The following is an 11,861-nucleotide window of genomic DNA, read 5'->3' as shown; positions in this document are numbered from 1 at the left end:
GGTTTTGGGAACGTTAGAAACTAAGTTCTTGAGATTATTTCCGTTTTGACGTATAATCTTTATTCGTGCTTGACGTTATCTCTTTCTTTATCAATCGTATTGAAATCTCTAGTTCTTACTTTTTTGGGATGTGTTTTGGATATTTTTCTACCATATCATCTAATTCATATATATATATATATCCTTGCTTGATTATGTTTCTATTGTTGCTTGAATTTTAAGGAACCTTCAACCTTGACACTATTCATAAATTTAGTATTTGTTTATTTGATCTTGAATTAGTTTTGGTGCAATGTATAATCATTGTTTCCTAAATCATTTGGAAAATCATTTGGAACCTTTACCCTTGATGTTGCTCATATTTCTCTTCACGAATCATGAGTTTTTCTTTCGCGTTGGTTTTGAACTTGTTTCGCATGACAATGGTCCTTAATTCCTTGAAAAATGTCAGATGTTATTCCTTGATTAGTTTACACCGAAGGTAGGTACTTTAATCATGCCACATGATGCGCGTGTTGCTTATTCTTCGATTTATCATCTTTTTCACTCCTTGTTTCAATTCTTTTTGGAACCAGATTTGATTATCCATCATTGTTATTATTTATGCATTTCTTCATAAATTCTGTATCCTTTTATTCGATCCTAAATCTGTTCTAGCGTAACACATAATTCTTAATACTTGAGTGATTTGAAACCGTGAGAGTTACGATTCGTAGCAAGCTAATTGTGTGATTTGGTTCTTCTACTTTTCCTTCTACAACTTGTGCGTATTTTGCCCAGGTTACAATTTTTGATCCTGTTTTCCTCTAAATGAATAAAGTACTCCCCTTGGTAAAAATTTCGATTTTGTCTTGGTATGAGATAACAATTCTAATAATATTCTTTCGAAGTTTTTGTTTCGGAATCTTCGTTGAGAAGAGTTTTGATCTTTTTATTTTATCTGATCTTGTCTGTAACCATTCTTTGAATTCTGAATATGATTATCTCTGATCTTACATGTACTTTCCTACAAGAAATAAATAAATCCTTTATGTAGCTAAAAACATACTTGTTTTTAAAGGTACTATTTATACTCTTATTAACTATATAGGAACACTTTACATTAGGTTTCTTTCCTTGAACATAATTTGATTCTCCTTCAATATTTACTCAAATTTTTATATATGTCTTTACTTGATTATGTACTCTAAGATTCTTGATAAGAAATTTTTGCTTCTATTCTAGTTAATCTCTAAATGACAAACTTTAAATAATTTATTTTAAATTAGATTGTTTTGACGCAATACCTTATTAAAACTTCTAGTACTCATTTTGGAAAAATGAATTCATTCTTTCATAGGATTACAACTTGATTTTTCCTTTCGGTACATCTTCTTGTTTTTGTACATCCTTGCTTACTTATAATTTCAAATGTTTCTCCAAGTTTTTGTAAAACACCATTTTGGTTGCTTATTCTTCTTTATCAAAATTTATATTCCTTCGAGCAAACTTCAAACTTATTTTGGTGCAACATACCACTTTTTATAATCTCGTTCTAAGGTTTTTGTTTTGGATTCCATTGAAGAAATTTCAATTCAGTTCTTTTGTTGGATTCTATCCGTAGCCCTAATTTAAATTTCAACAAAATCATTTTGGAATTTAGCATATATCCACTGATATGAAGCTTTAAAACTTTCTTATGCAATCGAAACCTATTTGTTTGTAACGTACCAAGTATTCTTTTATCGACTAATTTACCTCGGACTTTCTCTTCTGAATAGAATTTAATTCTACCTCTAAGTTTGATATAAATTGTTATACATATTCTTGTTTGATTATGATCTTTTAAGATTTTTCAACATTTTTAGCTCAATTAATTTTCATTATTTCATGTTTTGCACAAATCTAATTTAACTTGAATTTGTTTTAACATAACCCAATATTTACGCTTCTGTTAACTCTCTTGAAGGATATCTATTTCATATCTTTTCTTTTTAGAATGAGAAATCATACTTTCTTAGATTTTTTTTTTTCATGATTTTGAGTTTTGCAAATGATGTCGTTAGTTCAGTCATTCCTCTTTTGTAAACTTAGTGTTCCTCTGTTTTGCCTTGAATTTATTTCAATTTAAATCATCACTAATTTTTTTTTAAATTTCCTATTTGGATGCAAAATGATTTTCTTTCCAAAACATTTTCTCGTGCCTGTAACTCATTACTTAGTTGTAATCTTACGCACCCTCTTGAATTCATGCGAATTTTATCCTCGTCACTTATTCCTCTTTTCCTTAGATTTGTAACTCCTTGAATTTATTGGCGCTTATCTCAATGTCACACGTGGTCCCTAGAAAATAAAAACCAAAGCATTAGTTTTTTTTAGAGAATGACTAGTAGATGAGGAGGTGAACTTTGCCAAGTTTAAAAAATGCCGTAGGTTATGACGTTTAAATTTCGGAAAAGGAGTGTTGTTGAGAAGATATTCAAATTTTTGGTAGCTCAATTCGTATAAGATGACGACTCGCAACAAATTAGCTAAGTGACGGGAGCAACGTGAAATAGATAAGCGTAAGGTGAAACTTGTAATACGGTAGTTCTTTAGGACACGATTGGTGCACGCGGAAGGTGAAGCTTGTAAGTATGTGACATCAAAAGGAGTTGTGATAGTGAGCTATGTTAAAACCCTTAAGGTTGACACCCTGTAACCCCTTTTCTTATGAGCCTATCTTGTAACTTCTGCTTTACACCATGCTTTTCCTTTATTTCTAAGTCTTATGGTTTATTTGCTATTTGAAAAAAAAATATATATATATACCAAAACTTTGTTTTTCTAAAGTATTCAAAAGAAAGGTATTAAAACCATGTAATACTTCCTGTAATATGATAAATTTTCTTATCTACAAAAAAAAATGCATTTGGACAGTATAGTACTGATTCTTGGTATTACCTTGTGTATTTCTTTAATTTTCGAGGACGAAAATTTTTATAAGGTGGGTAGAATGTAAGACCCAAAACTTTTGAAAAGTCTTATTCTAAATTGATTTCAATTTATTTATTCATTAAAGACTTTAACTTTAGAAATTATTTAATTAAAGCTAATTAAATCAAGTTTTGATAATTAAATTAGAATCTTTCTATAATTTTATAATTGTTGGATAATTTTCTATATTTGAACTATAAAATTTAGTAATTACAAAATAATAAGAATTTTGTATAAATTAATTTAAAGAATTGAGATTTTGAAATTTAATATTTTAATTTTTATGAATAAAAAAAATTAATTACATTATCTTTAATTATTGAATTAGAGTATTTATTTAAAAATAATTTATAAATTGGTAATTAAATAGTATTTTCACAAATATTATTAATGAATTAAAAATTAATTTTTGATTTTCAATTACTCTTAATTTTAGTGAAATGACTGAACTACCCCTAACCCTAATTCCCAAATTGGGAACTTTAATTCTAAATCCCTAACCAGAAACCTAGTTTTCCTTTTCCCAGCTGCTATTATCCCTTCCCACTTTCTGAAACACCAACACACACAGAGATGGAGAAGAGAGAAAGAGAGGGCACCAGCGGAGGAGAAGATGGGAGGGAGCCGCACCACCACCATCCAGCCCGTCGCGCCGCTGCCACGGTGCCATCATGGTCGCCGACGAAGAGAGATGGCTCGCGAGTGAGATGGTCGCGGGCTTGGAGCCACCGTCGCGAAGAAGAGGCGTCGGAGAGAGGGAGCTCGCGGTGAAGAGAGAGAGGCGCACAAAGAAGAGAAGCCTACGACTAGCCTTGTCACCGTCAGCGCCGCGGGTTGCTGTCGTCAACCTCGCGAGCTGCCACCGTGTCGCCGTTACTGTGCTGCAGCGCCGCCGTTCAACCTCATCCCGCCATGTCTCCATGGTCATTTCTGTCACGTAAGGGAGCGAGAGAGGAGAAGTGGTGAACGAAGCCATCGCAGGAACCGCCGTCAGAAAGGGTTCAGGTGGCCATTGATGGGGATAGCCAAAACTGTTCTGAGGTTTTTGCCGTTGATTCTGATTCTGTTCTGTTTCGGTTGGAGTCGTTGCTGCCTCTAGTCGCCGAAAAACCACCACTACTCCTTCTGCCCCGCCCCTGTTTCGTTAGGGTTTGCTGCTTTTCATGGTGAGACTGAACTTGTTTTGCCTCCTTCACTATGTCAGTTGATTTTAGTTTCACCTAATATCCATTTCATGTTACTTTTAATTTATGTCAGAATAAACTGTTGTTCGGTGTTGATGTTGCTGCAGTTGCAGTTCCAAACCCCATTTGGTTCTAGTTTTGGTTCTGTTTTGAGCTGCGTTGCCATCTGGGTAGTCACCAATCACAGTTGCCGTTGCTATAGCTCACCGGAGCTGCTGCTATGCCGTTCTTTCTTTTATTCTTAACTTCAGTAAGTTGTTCTCGCCTTGAAACCCCTTTAGTTGCTATTCCATTATCTTACACTGAGGTTTTGTCACAATAATTGCTATAAGTTTGAGTTTCGGTTATTATATGCTGTGATTAGAGTTGCTGGAGTTAAAACTGCAGTTGATTTTGGGGCCGAGGGAAAGGGTTTCTGGTGACGGATTTAATTTATGGATTCGACTTTTTGAGGTAGGGGCGTTTTCATTAAACTCATTTTTATTCTTAAGAGTTGTTATAAATTGATATTTAAGCAAATAAATATTTTTAGTGATTATGGAGTCTTACGAATTGAACTGAATTGCCTTGAATGAATGTGATTGCTTATTTGACTGTGGCTATTTCTGAATATTGAGTTGGTATTGAGATAGTGAGTGGAAGATTAATTTGAAAATCTGATTTGAATGTATATCAAGTATAATTTGAGAATTGGAAAATGATTTGATGTTAGAGTTAATTTGGGTTTGGAAAACGGCTTGAGATTTGTGAATGACTCGGATTTGAAACCGTTGGAAAGGGTTTGAGTAAATGTTGGTTGGTTTTGTTGGAAATGATTGAAATCTGGAAAGGATTATAATATTGGAAATAATCTTGATTTGTTGAAAAATGAGTTTTAATTGAAAATGGTTTGAGATATTGAAATTGGCTTAATTTTTGAAATTGAATTGAAAGGAGTTTGAGAAAAGGTTTTGTTGGGACCCGAAAAGGGTGGCAGAGTCCGAGTTTTAGAGGAGATGTTGTCGAAATTTTATAGAATTAGAAGTTTCATTTGAAGTAATTATTTTAAAAAGGTTTAGTTTTAAGCATTATAAGGTTTAAGATTACTTTATTAATCAAAGAAAGAATTATGTTTTGAATTGGGATTGGTATTGAACGGAATGGAAAGAAGGATGAGGAGGATTTTCTTTGAAACATGGTTTTTGAATGAATTTGAAAATGAGATATGGATTGATGAATGATGATGATGTTGAGAACGTTGAGAATGTTGAACTTATGAATTTGGAAATGAGATATGGCTTATGAATTTGAATTATCTGAGATACGAGGCTCCCTGGATAAAGTGCCGTGGCTTGCCACCACGTGTACCAGGTTGAAAACTCGATACTCTGTTGACCCTACGACGTAAGTGTGACCGGACACTATATAAATTCCCGGAAATGTTACCCCCATTGAGCAATATTGATTATTTGAGAAAAAGCTATGCATAGACTCTTGGGGATGCACGTCGGGGGACAGTCTAAGGACAATTCAGACTTGTCGGGTTAGCTAGATAACTGACAGATGAGCCTCATCAGCCATAGGACAGGCATGCATCATATGCATTTGTATGCTTTGCTTGGGTTTGAACTTGTTTTGGTTTGTCTAATTGCTAAACTGTTCTTAACTGCTACTTGAACTATTTGCTGTAACTGCTACCTACTTGTGCTTTCCTTGTCTGTCTTGCCTGTGTTTGTCCTGGCGTGCTACATTTGAGAATGAAATTTGGTGCTGAATTAAGGATTGTGTTGTTTGATTGCGTGGTTGGTTTCTGATTGAGATTTTCTTATAGGTAAAGAAAGATTTTGGATTTTTGAAAGATTAAACATTGTTTCTTCGAAAAGGTTTTGAATGATTACCTATTGGTTTTTTAAAAAATTCATAAGGCAATGATAATCATTGAGCTTGAAAATAGATTTCTTATCAGATATCTTCTTATGACACCTTTGAAACTCCGTGGTGAGACCGTGTGGTTAGGTTCTCACCCCCCTACAGCTTTTCCTTTTCAGGAACCAGATGAAGAGGCATAAAGAAGAGTTATACTGAGTTTAGTTTATATGCTGTTGTGTTAATTAGATTATTTTCTTCCCTCGTCTTTGTTATTACAAGTTTGTAAGAGGGATAGGAGTTGTATGTTCTATATGTATATTATATTATGAGATATTATGTAAGGAGTTTTGTATATGAATCTATGCCTGCTTGCATTTTTCTTAAGATAAAGTATTTATTTCCGATTTTCAAAGAAATCAGCGATACAGTGTCGAGTCACAGGCTCCTATCTTAATATTTAGTATGTAAAGTAGTCGTAATACCTCTTGCTATCAGAGTAGCGCAGCCGGAAATGTGACTTCTGATAGTGAGGGTGTTATATATATGATTATTGTTTACTTTTTGGGTTAATTAAAAAATTAATGCTTCTGGACGAACTTTTTATTTAAACACATTAATTTTTTAATGAATAAATATAGAAAAAGTGACATATTTTGGAATGGAGGGAGTAATTATTTTCTATATCATATTATCATTTAATACATTTGAACGTATTATTTAAGAAAGTTATTATAGAAAAATATGTAAAATTCAGTTTTTAATATAATTAATTATATATTATTAATTTTATAATAAAAATGTGTTACATGTCACTTTTTTATTTTAATTGAAATTAAATATATTTTTTTAAAATTATAGAGTTATTTTCTCTTCTCTTTTTTTTTTTATTTCTCTCATTCCTTCACCTTCCCTATCTCTCTTATATATTATTATCAATGAATAATTATAAATTTGACAATCAAAATGTGCAATATGATATATATTCTCTAATTATAATTAAAATTTAAATATTAAAATATTAAAATATAACTATATTATATTACTAATCAAATAATTAAAATGTGTGACATGACACTTTTTCATTAAAATTAAGATGAAATATTTTTTTCTAAAATTAATAAATTTTTTTCTTACGTTCTCTTATCTATCTCTATCCCCTTTTTTGTTTCTCTCTATCCTTCCCACATTATATATAACACATAATTTATATTTATATTACTAATTTGACAAATCAATTCAAAATATATTACGAGATATTCTTTTAATTTATTACAATAATCAAAATAAAATATTTTCCTCCAAAATTAACAAAATCTCTCATTCTCCAAATCCTTCTTCATCTTTAGGGCAATTTACGCAAATAAAATGAATGAGCAAAACCTTTACGCAAATACAACATTGGCAATTTCCAGACGCAAATGCAACAAACGCAACTATATATAATCCGCTACACCCTGCAGCGGAACTCAGTTGTACGTAATCCGATACAAGGTATCGCAGATTACGTTGAGAGCGGGGTTACTCATAAACCGCTACACCCTGTAGCGGTTTATGACCAAATGGCGTTTAGGCATAATCTGCTACACCCTGTAGCGGATTATGAGTATAGTGGTGTGTGTATGTTAGGGTTTAAAACCCATGATGCAAAATGCACGAATTGATACAAAATATAATCGTCATTCCCAGTAACTCGTACAAAAATAATACAGGTATAACTACATAACTAATACAGATATAACTGTCACAAGTCGTTAACCCTAACAGAAAATAAATAAGTCATAATTCATACATGGATAACTGTTGGAAATAAGAGAATCGGATGCTACTGCTGGTCACCGTCAACATCATGGTCGCCTCCGAATGGACCAAGTAGGTGCGAGCCTGTGCCACATCGAGTCGGACGCCTAACCCTAGCCGCTCGCCGATCTCCCGGCGGAGCCTCCTGTGCCCGAACTCCGAATGCAAATGGTGGCGTCCCCTCCATCCCGAACCAAGTGTCGTACGGGCTGCCTGCGGGCTCATTCAAGTCGACCGGGAGCTGGGTCTCAGGAACCTAGGTGTCAGGCATATCCGCTGGCTGTGGCCTATACTCCGTAGGGTCTGAAGGGCTGCCTAGAATCGGACTCTGGTACTGATGAACGTCGTCACCCTGTATGATCTCAGCAAAATCCGCATAGAACTGGGGTCCACCCAACTGATCGTCCAAATCCATGGTGAAAGAAGTGGTAGCAAGATCGGCTAACAGCTGTGTGCTACACCCATGTAGTACCTGAGAGCTAGATACGTGGGTAAAAGGTGTACCACCCATAGTAGCCTCCGCGGTGCCACCAACATGAGTGTCTGTAGGGTGCCGACGGGACGATCCTGCCTCGTCATCGTGGTGGACGGGAGGTGCTCCTCCACCACGAGTAGCCCGTCGTCTAGCAGAAGATCGACGAAGGCGATGATCTACCTGGCCTCCGTCATCACCACCAACCTGCTCCTCCTACATCATGTCGTCTAGCCAGCGCCAGTCGCGATCAGTGGCACGTGTACCGATGCGTCGTCTCCGCTCCAAGCGTCTGTTATCCGGCATATCGGACGCTGGAACTCTAGTCGGCGCCTGCGACGACCCTCTGAGTATAGCATCGTCCGGAACCTGGGTCGGCCTGGGGTCGGCGAAAGCAATCCCTGGTGAAAGAATCCTATGTGCAACACGGTGCCACCAGTCCAGGTACTCAGGGGATGGACCAGGATCAGGAACTCTCTGGACACTCAACACAGAACGAACTCGGTCGTCCCAATGCTGATGCCATGTCCTATAGTAAGTGGGGAACCATCTATCTCCACCCCTGCCGTCCTTACTATGAAGATACTCTATGTTGAGCATTGGCTCGGGCAAATGCTGTACACCCCCTAGCTGTGGGAAGACCCTGTCTACCTGATGCCACTCAATAACTGCAAAGTAGATCAGGTTGGTGACAGCCCGCCATAACCAGCTGTGCTCCTCAGTCAGTATCTCCGGATGGATGACTGCCAGTACATCCACCGAACCATAAGGCTCCCATACAATCTGATAGACAGGATGCAAGGTCAGCATTATACCAATGTATACATATAAGTGTGAAAAAAATAATTAAAATAACAACAAACAAAAACAAAATACTTACATCTCGATGAGTCAGTTGATCCAATGCCAGACGATACTGTATAATCTGCCGTTCCTTTCCATCAGAAGAGGGCAAATATGTGGCCCATCTGAGTTGCAGAAATAGCACGTAAGTATGTAATTTCAAATATAGAACGTAATGAACTTGAAAGAAAGAATGAATAAAAGTATACCTAGATGCCAACGGAAAAAAGAAAGCATCAAAACCCGGTGGCCTCAGCATGGGAAACCGCCAAAAGATCCATGACTGTAGCAACTGTAGGGGTCCAGCCAAGTTGGTGACGTTTCTGTTCACCACCCTGCACATGCATCGGTACAGCCACGCCAATGCAGCGGCGCCCCAGCTATAGCTGCCCATATCGTCAAGTCTTGCCACAAAAGGCAACCAGCGAAGGTGGACTCGATTAGCACTCTTGTCCATGAACAGCTGTGTCGACAGAAGCATCATAATATACGCGCGTGCATATATGCGCACGGTCTCCTCCGAAGCATCCGCTGGTAACACCCTGAACTGCTCATGAAACCATGTGAAGTGGACTGTGTATAACTTTCTCTTATCCGGTGGCGGAAGCTCACCAAATAACTCCTCGAACCACTCCCATGCCGGTCTAGCCCCCTCGATGTGCATGTGGAAGTCTGTCATGCACCCGGAAACAGCATGGCCATCCACGGGCAGCCTGAGCTGGTATGCCACGTCCTGGAGCGTGATAGTACACTCTTTGAATGGCATATGGAAAGTGTGGGTCTCCGGCCACCACCTCTCAATAAATGCGCTGACCAATGGTTCATCCAACCAGAACCAATGCGCGTTCAGCCTAGCCAGGTGGTACAACCCAGCCCTCTTTAAGTAAGGTATGATCCTATCATGTAACGGCATATTCTGTTGCCTACGGACGCTATACACACATCGGGTTGGCTGCATTTTCAGAAATAAAGAACACCGGCTTAATTTCTAATAATAACATCACCAACCAAACTATAGCTTGTATTTCTAGTCTTAAGCTAATTGGGTTTTGAAATTACTAATTTACCTCTCTACATTGACTATTAAATGTTAAATGTCAAAGTTTATATTTCAAATTTTCATTTTCAAACCAAAACCTAAACTAAGTCTCTATCTATCTAATTAATGAATTACTTCCTTAATATTGAATAAAATATACATTTATTAAAATAGTGTTTGAAAATACAGACACTTACCTCTGCATCGATGGTTTCGGCTACGTGAGCAACGCCGTCGAGTCGGTACAACCGCCGTTCATCCTCCATTCTTCGAAACTAATCAAGTACTTAAATTTTCTCTCCCTTCTCTCTACTTTCTCTCTCTAAATTTCTCTCCAAAATAACTCAAATGATTTCCGCTACAGCCTCACGCGGTATATATACACACACCACTATACTCATAATCCGCTACAGGGTGTAGCGGATTATGCCTAAACGCCATTTGGTCATAAACCGCTACAGGATGTAGCGGTTTATGAGTAACCCCGCTCTCAACGTAATCCGCGATACCCTGTAGCAGATTACGTGCAACTGAATTCCGCTGCAGGGTGTAGCGGATTTTATATAGTTGTGTTTGTTGCATTTGCGTTTGGAAATTGCCAATATTGTATTTGCGTAAACGTTTTCTTCAATCATTTTATGTGTAAATTGCCCTCATCTTTATCTTTCTTTTCTCTCTCATTCTCTATTTATATCTACTTTTCTGTTATATAAAAAATAAAATTAATAAAATAATATAATTTAAATAAATTCATAAAATTATAAAAATACGTTAAAAAATTATAATTAAATATATATAATAAAAAATAATTCTATAATATTATTAACATAAAAAAATATATTATTGTCATATGTATACTTTTTTAGTTTTTTTATTTAATTTCAAATTTTTATTATTTATCTTTTTAATACATATTTTCACCTCTCTTTTCTCAAATATTTATTACATATAAATTGAAGAAAATACTAATGTTGTGATTAATAATTAGAATAAAGATTCAATTGTTCCATAAAAATGATTTTGAGTTAATTTTATAATTATTAATATAAATAATTTTTTATTCTAATATTCAATTATATTTTTATATATGTATAAAGAAAAAATATTATTTTTAAATAATAAGTATGAAAATTAATTATTTTTATTTATGCAATAAACTTAACATCTAATCAAATATAAAACTGTAAAAGTATACATTAAATTCTTTCAAATTTTAGATAATGAATATTAAAATTAATTATTAGTAAAAAAATTAAAATTTTTCACATGAAAATAATAATTAAAAATTTTTTTTATTTGATTTTGTTTATCTACAAAGACCTTGTTTTTTCTATTTGGATTAATATCTAATTTTATAATTAATTTCATCCACATTAATTACAAATTTGGCTTTTTCCCAATTAATGTTTACTTTAATGTACATAAAAATTAAGAATTATCCTACGTGTACACTAAAATCAACTACCAAAGTCAGTCACCAGTATAAAATACATGTTGAAATATAAATATATATTGAAAATAAATTAAACCACATATGTATTTATACACAAATATATTGATAACTCATTTTAGTGACTGATTTTAGTGTACAAATAACATTTTTAAAAAATTAATTACAAAGTTTTCTCAAATAGTTATTACGGGAGGGGTGGGGGGTTTTGGGTGTGGGTGGGTCATATTTAAGTAACGATGGTCTTTCTTCTCTTGTGTATATAAACTATCC

The 11,861-nt window shown here is 35.0% G+C and overlaps 1 long non-coding RNA gene across 1 annotated transcript; it reads left to right on the top strand.

Annotated features, from left to right (window-relative positions):
- Nucleotides 1-3,453: 3,453 nt before the first annotated feature.
- LOC140182006 (uncharacterized) lies at nt 3,454-6,403 on the top strand. The gene is made up of 4 exons (XR_011877770.1): nt 3,454-4,121; nt 4,247-4,389; nt 4,504-4,592; nt 6,167-6,403. It is a non-coding gene; the product is annotated as an uncharacterized lncRNA (long non-coding RNA).
- The last annotated feature ends 5,458 nt before the right edge of the window (nt 6,404-11,861 follow it).

Source organism: Arachis hypogaea, chromosome 19 (genome assembly GCF_003086295.3).
Source record: "Arachis hypogaea cultivar Tifrunner chromosome 19, arahy.Tifrunner.gnm2.J5K5, whole genome shotgun sequence".
NCBI lineage: Eukaryota > Viridiplantae > Streptophyta > Magnoliopsida > Fabales > Fabaceae > Arachis > Arachis hypogaea.
Note: the sequence above shows the minus strand (reverse complement) of the source record. Positions and strands in the feature narration are given on the sequence as shown.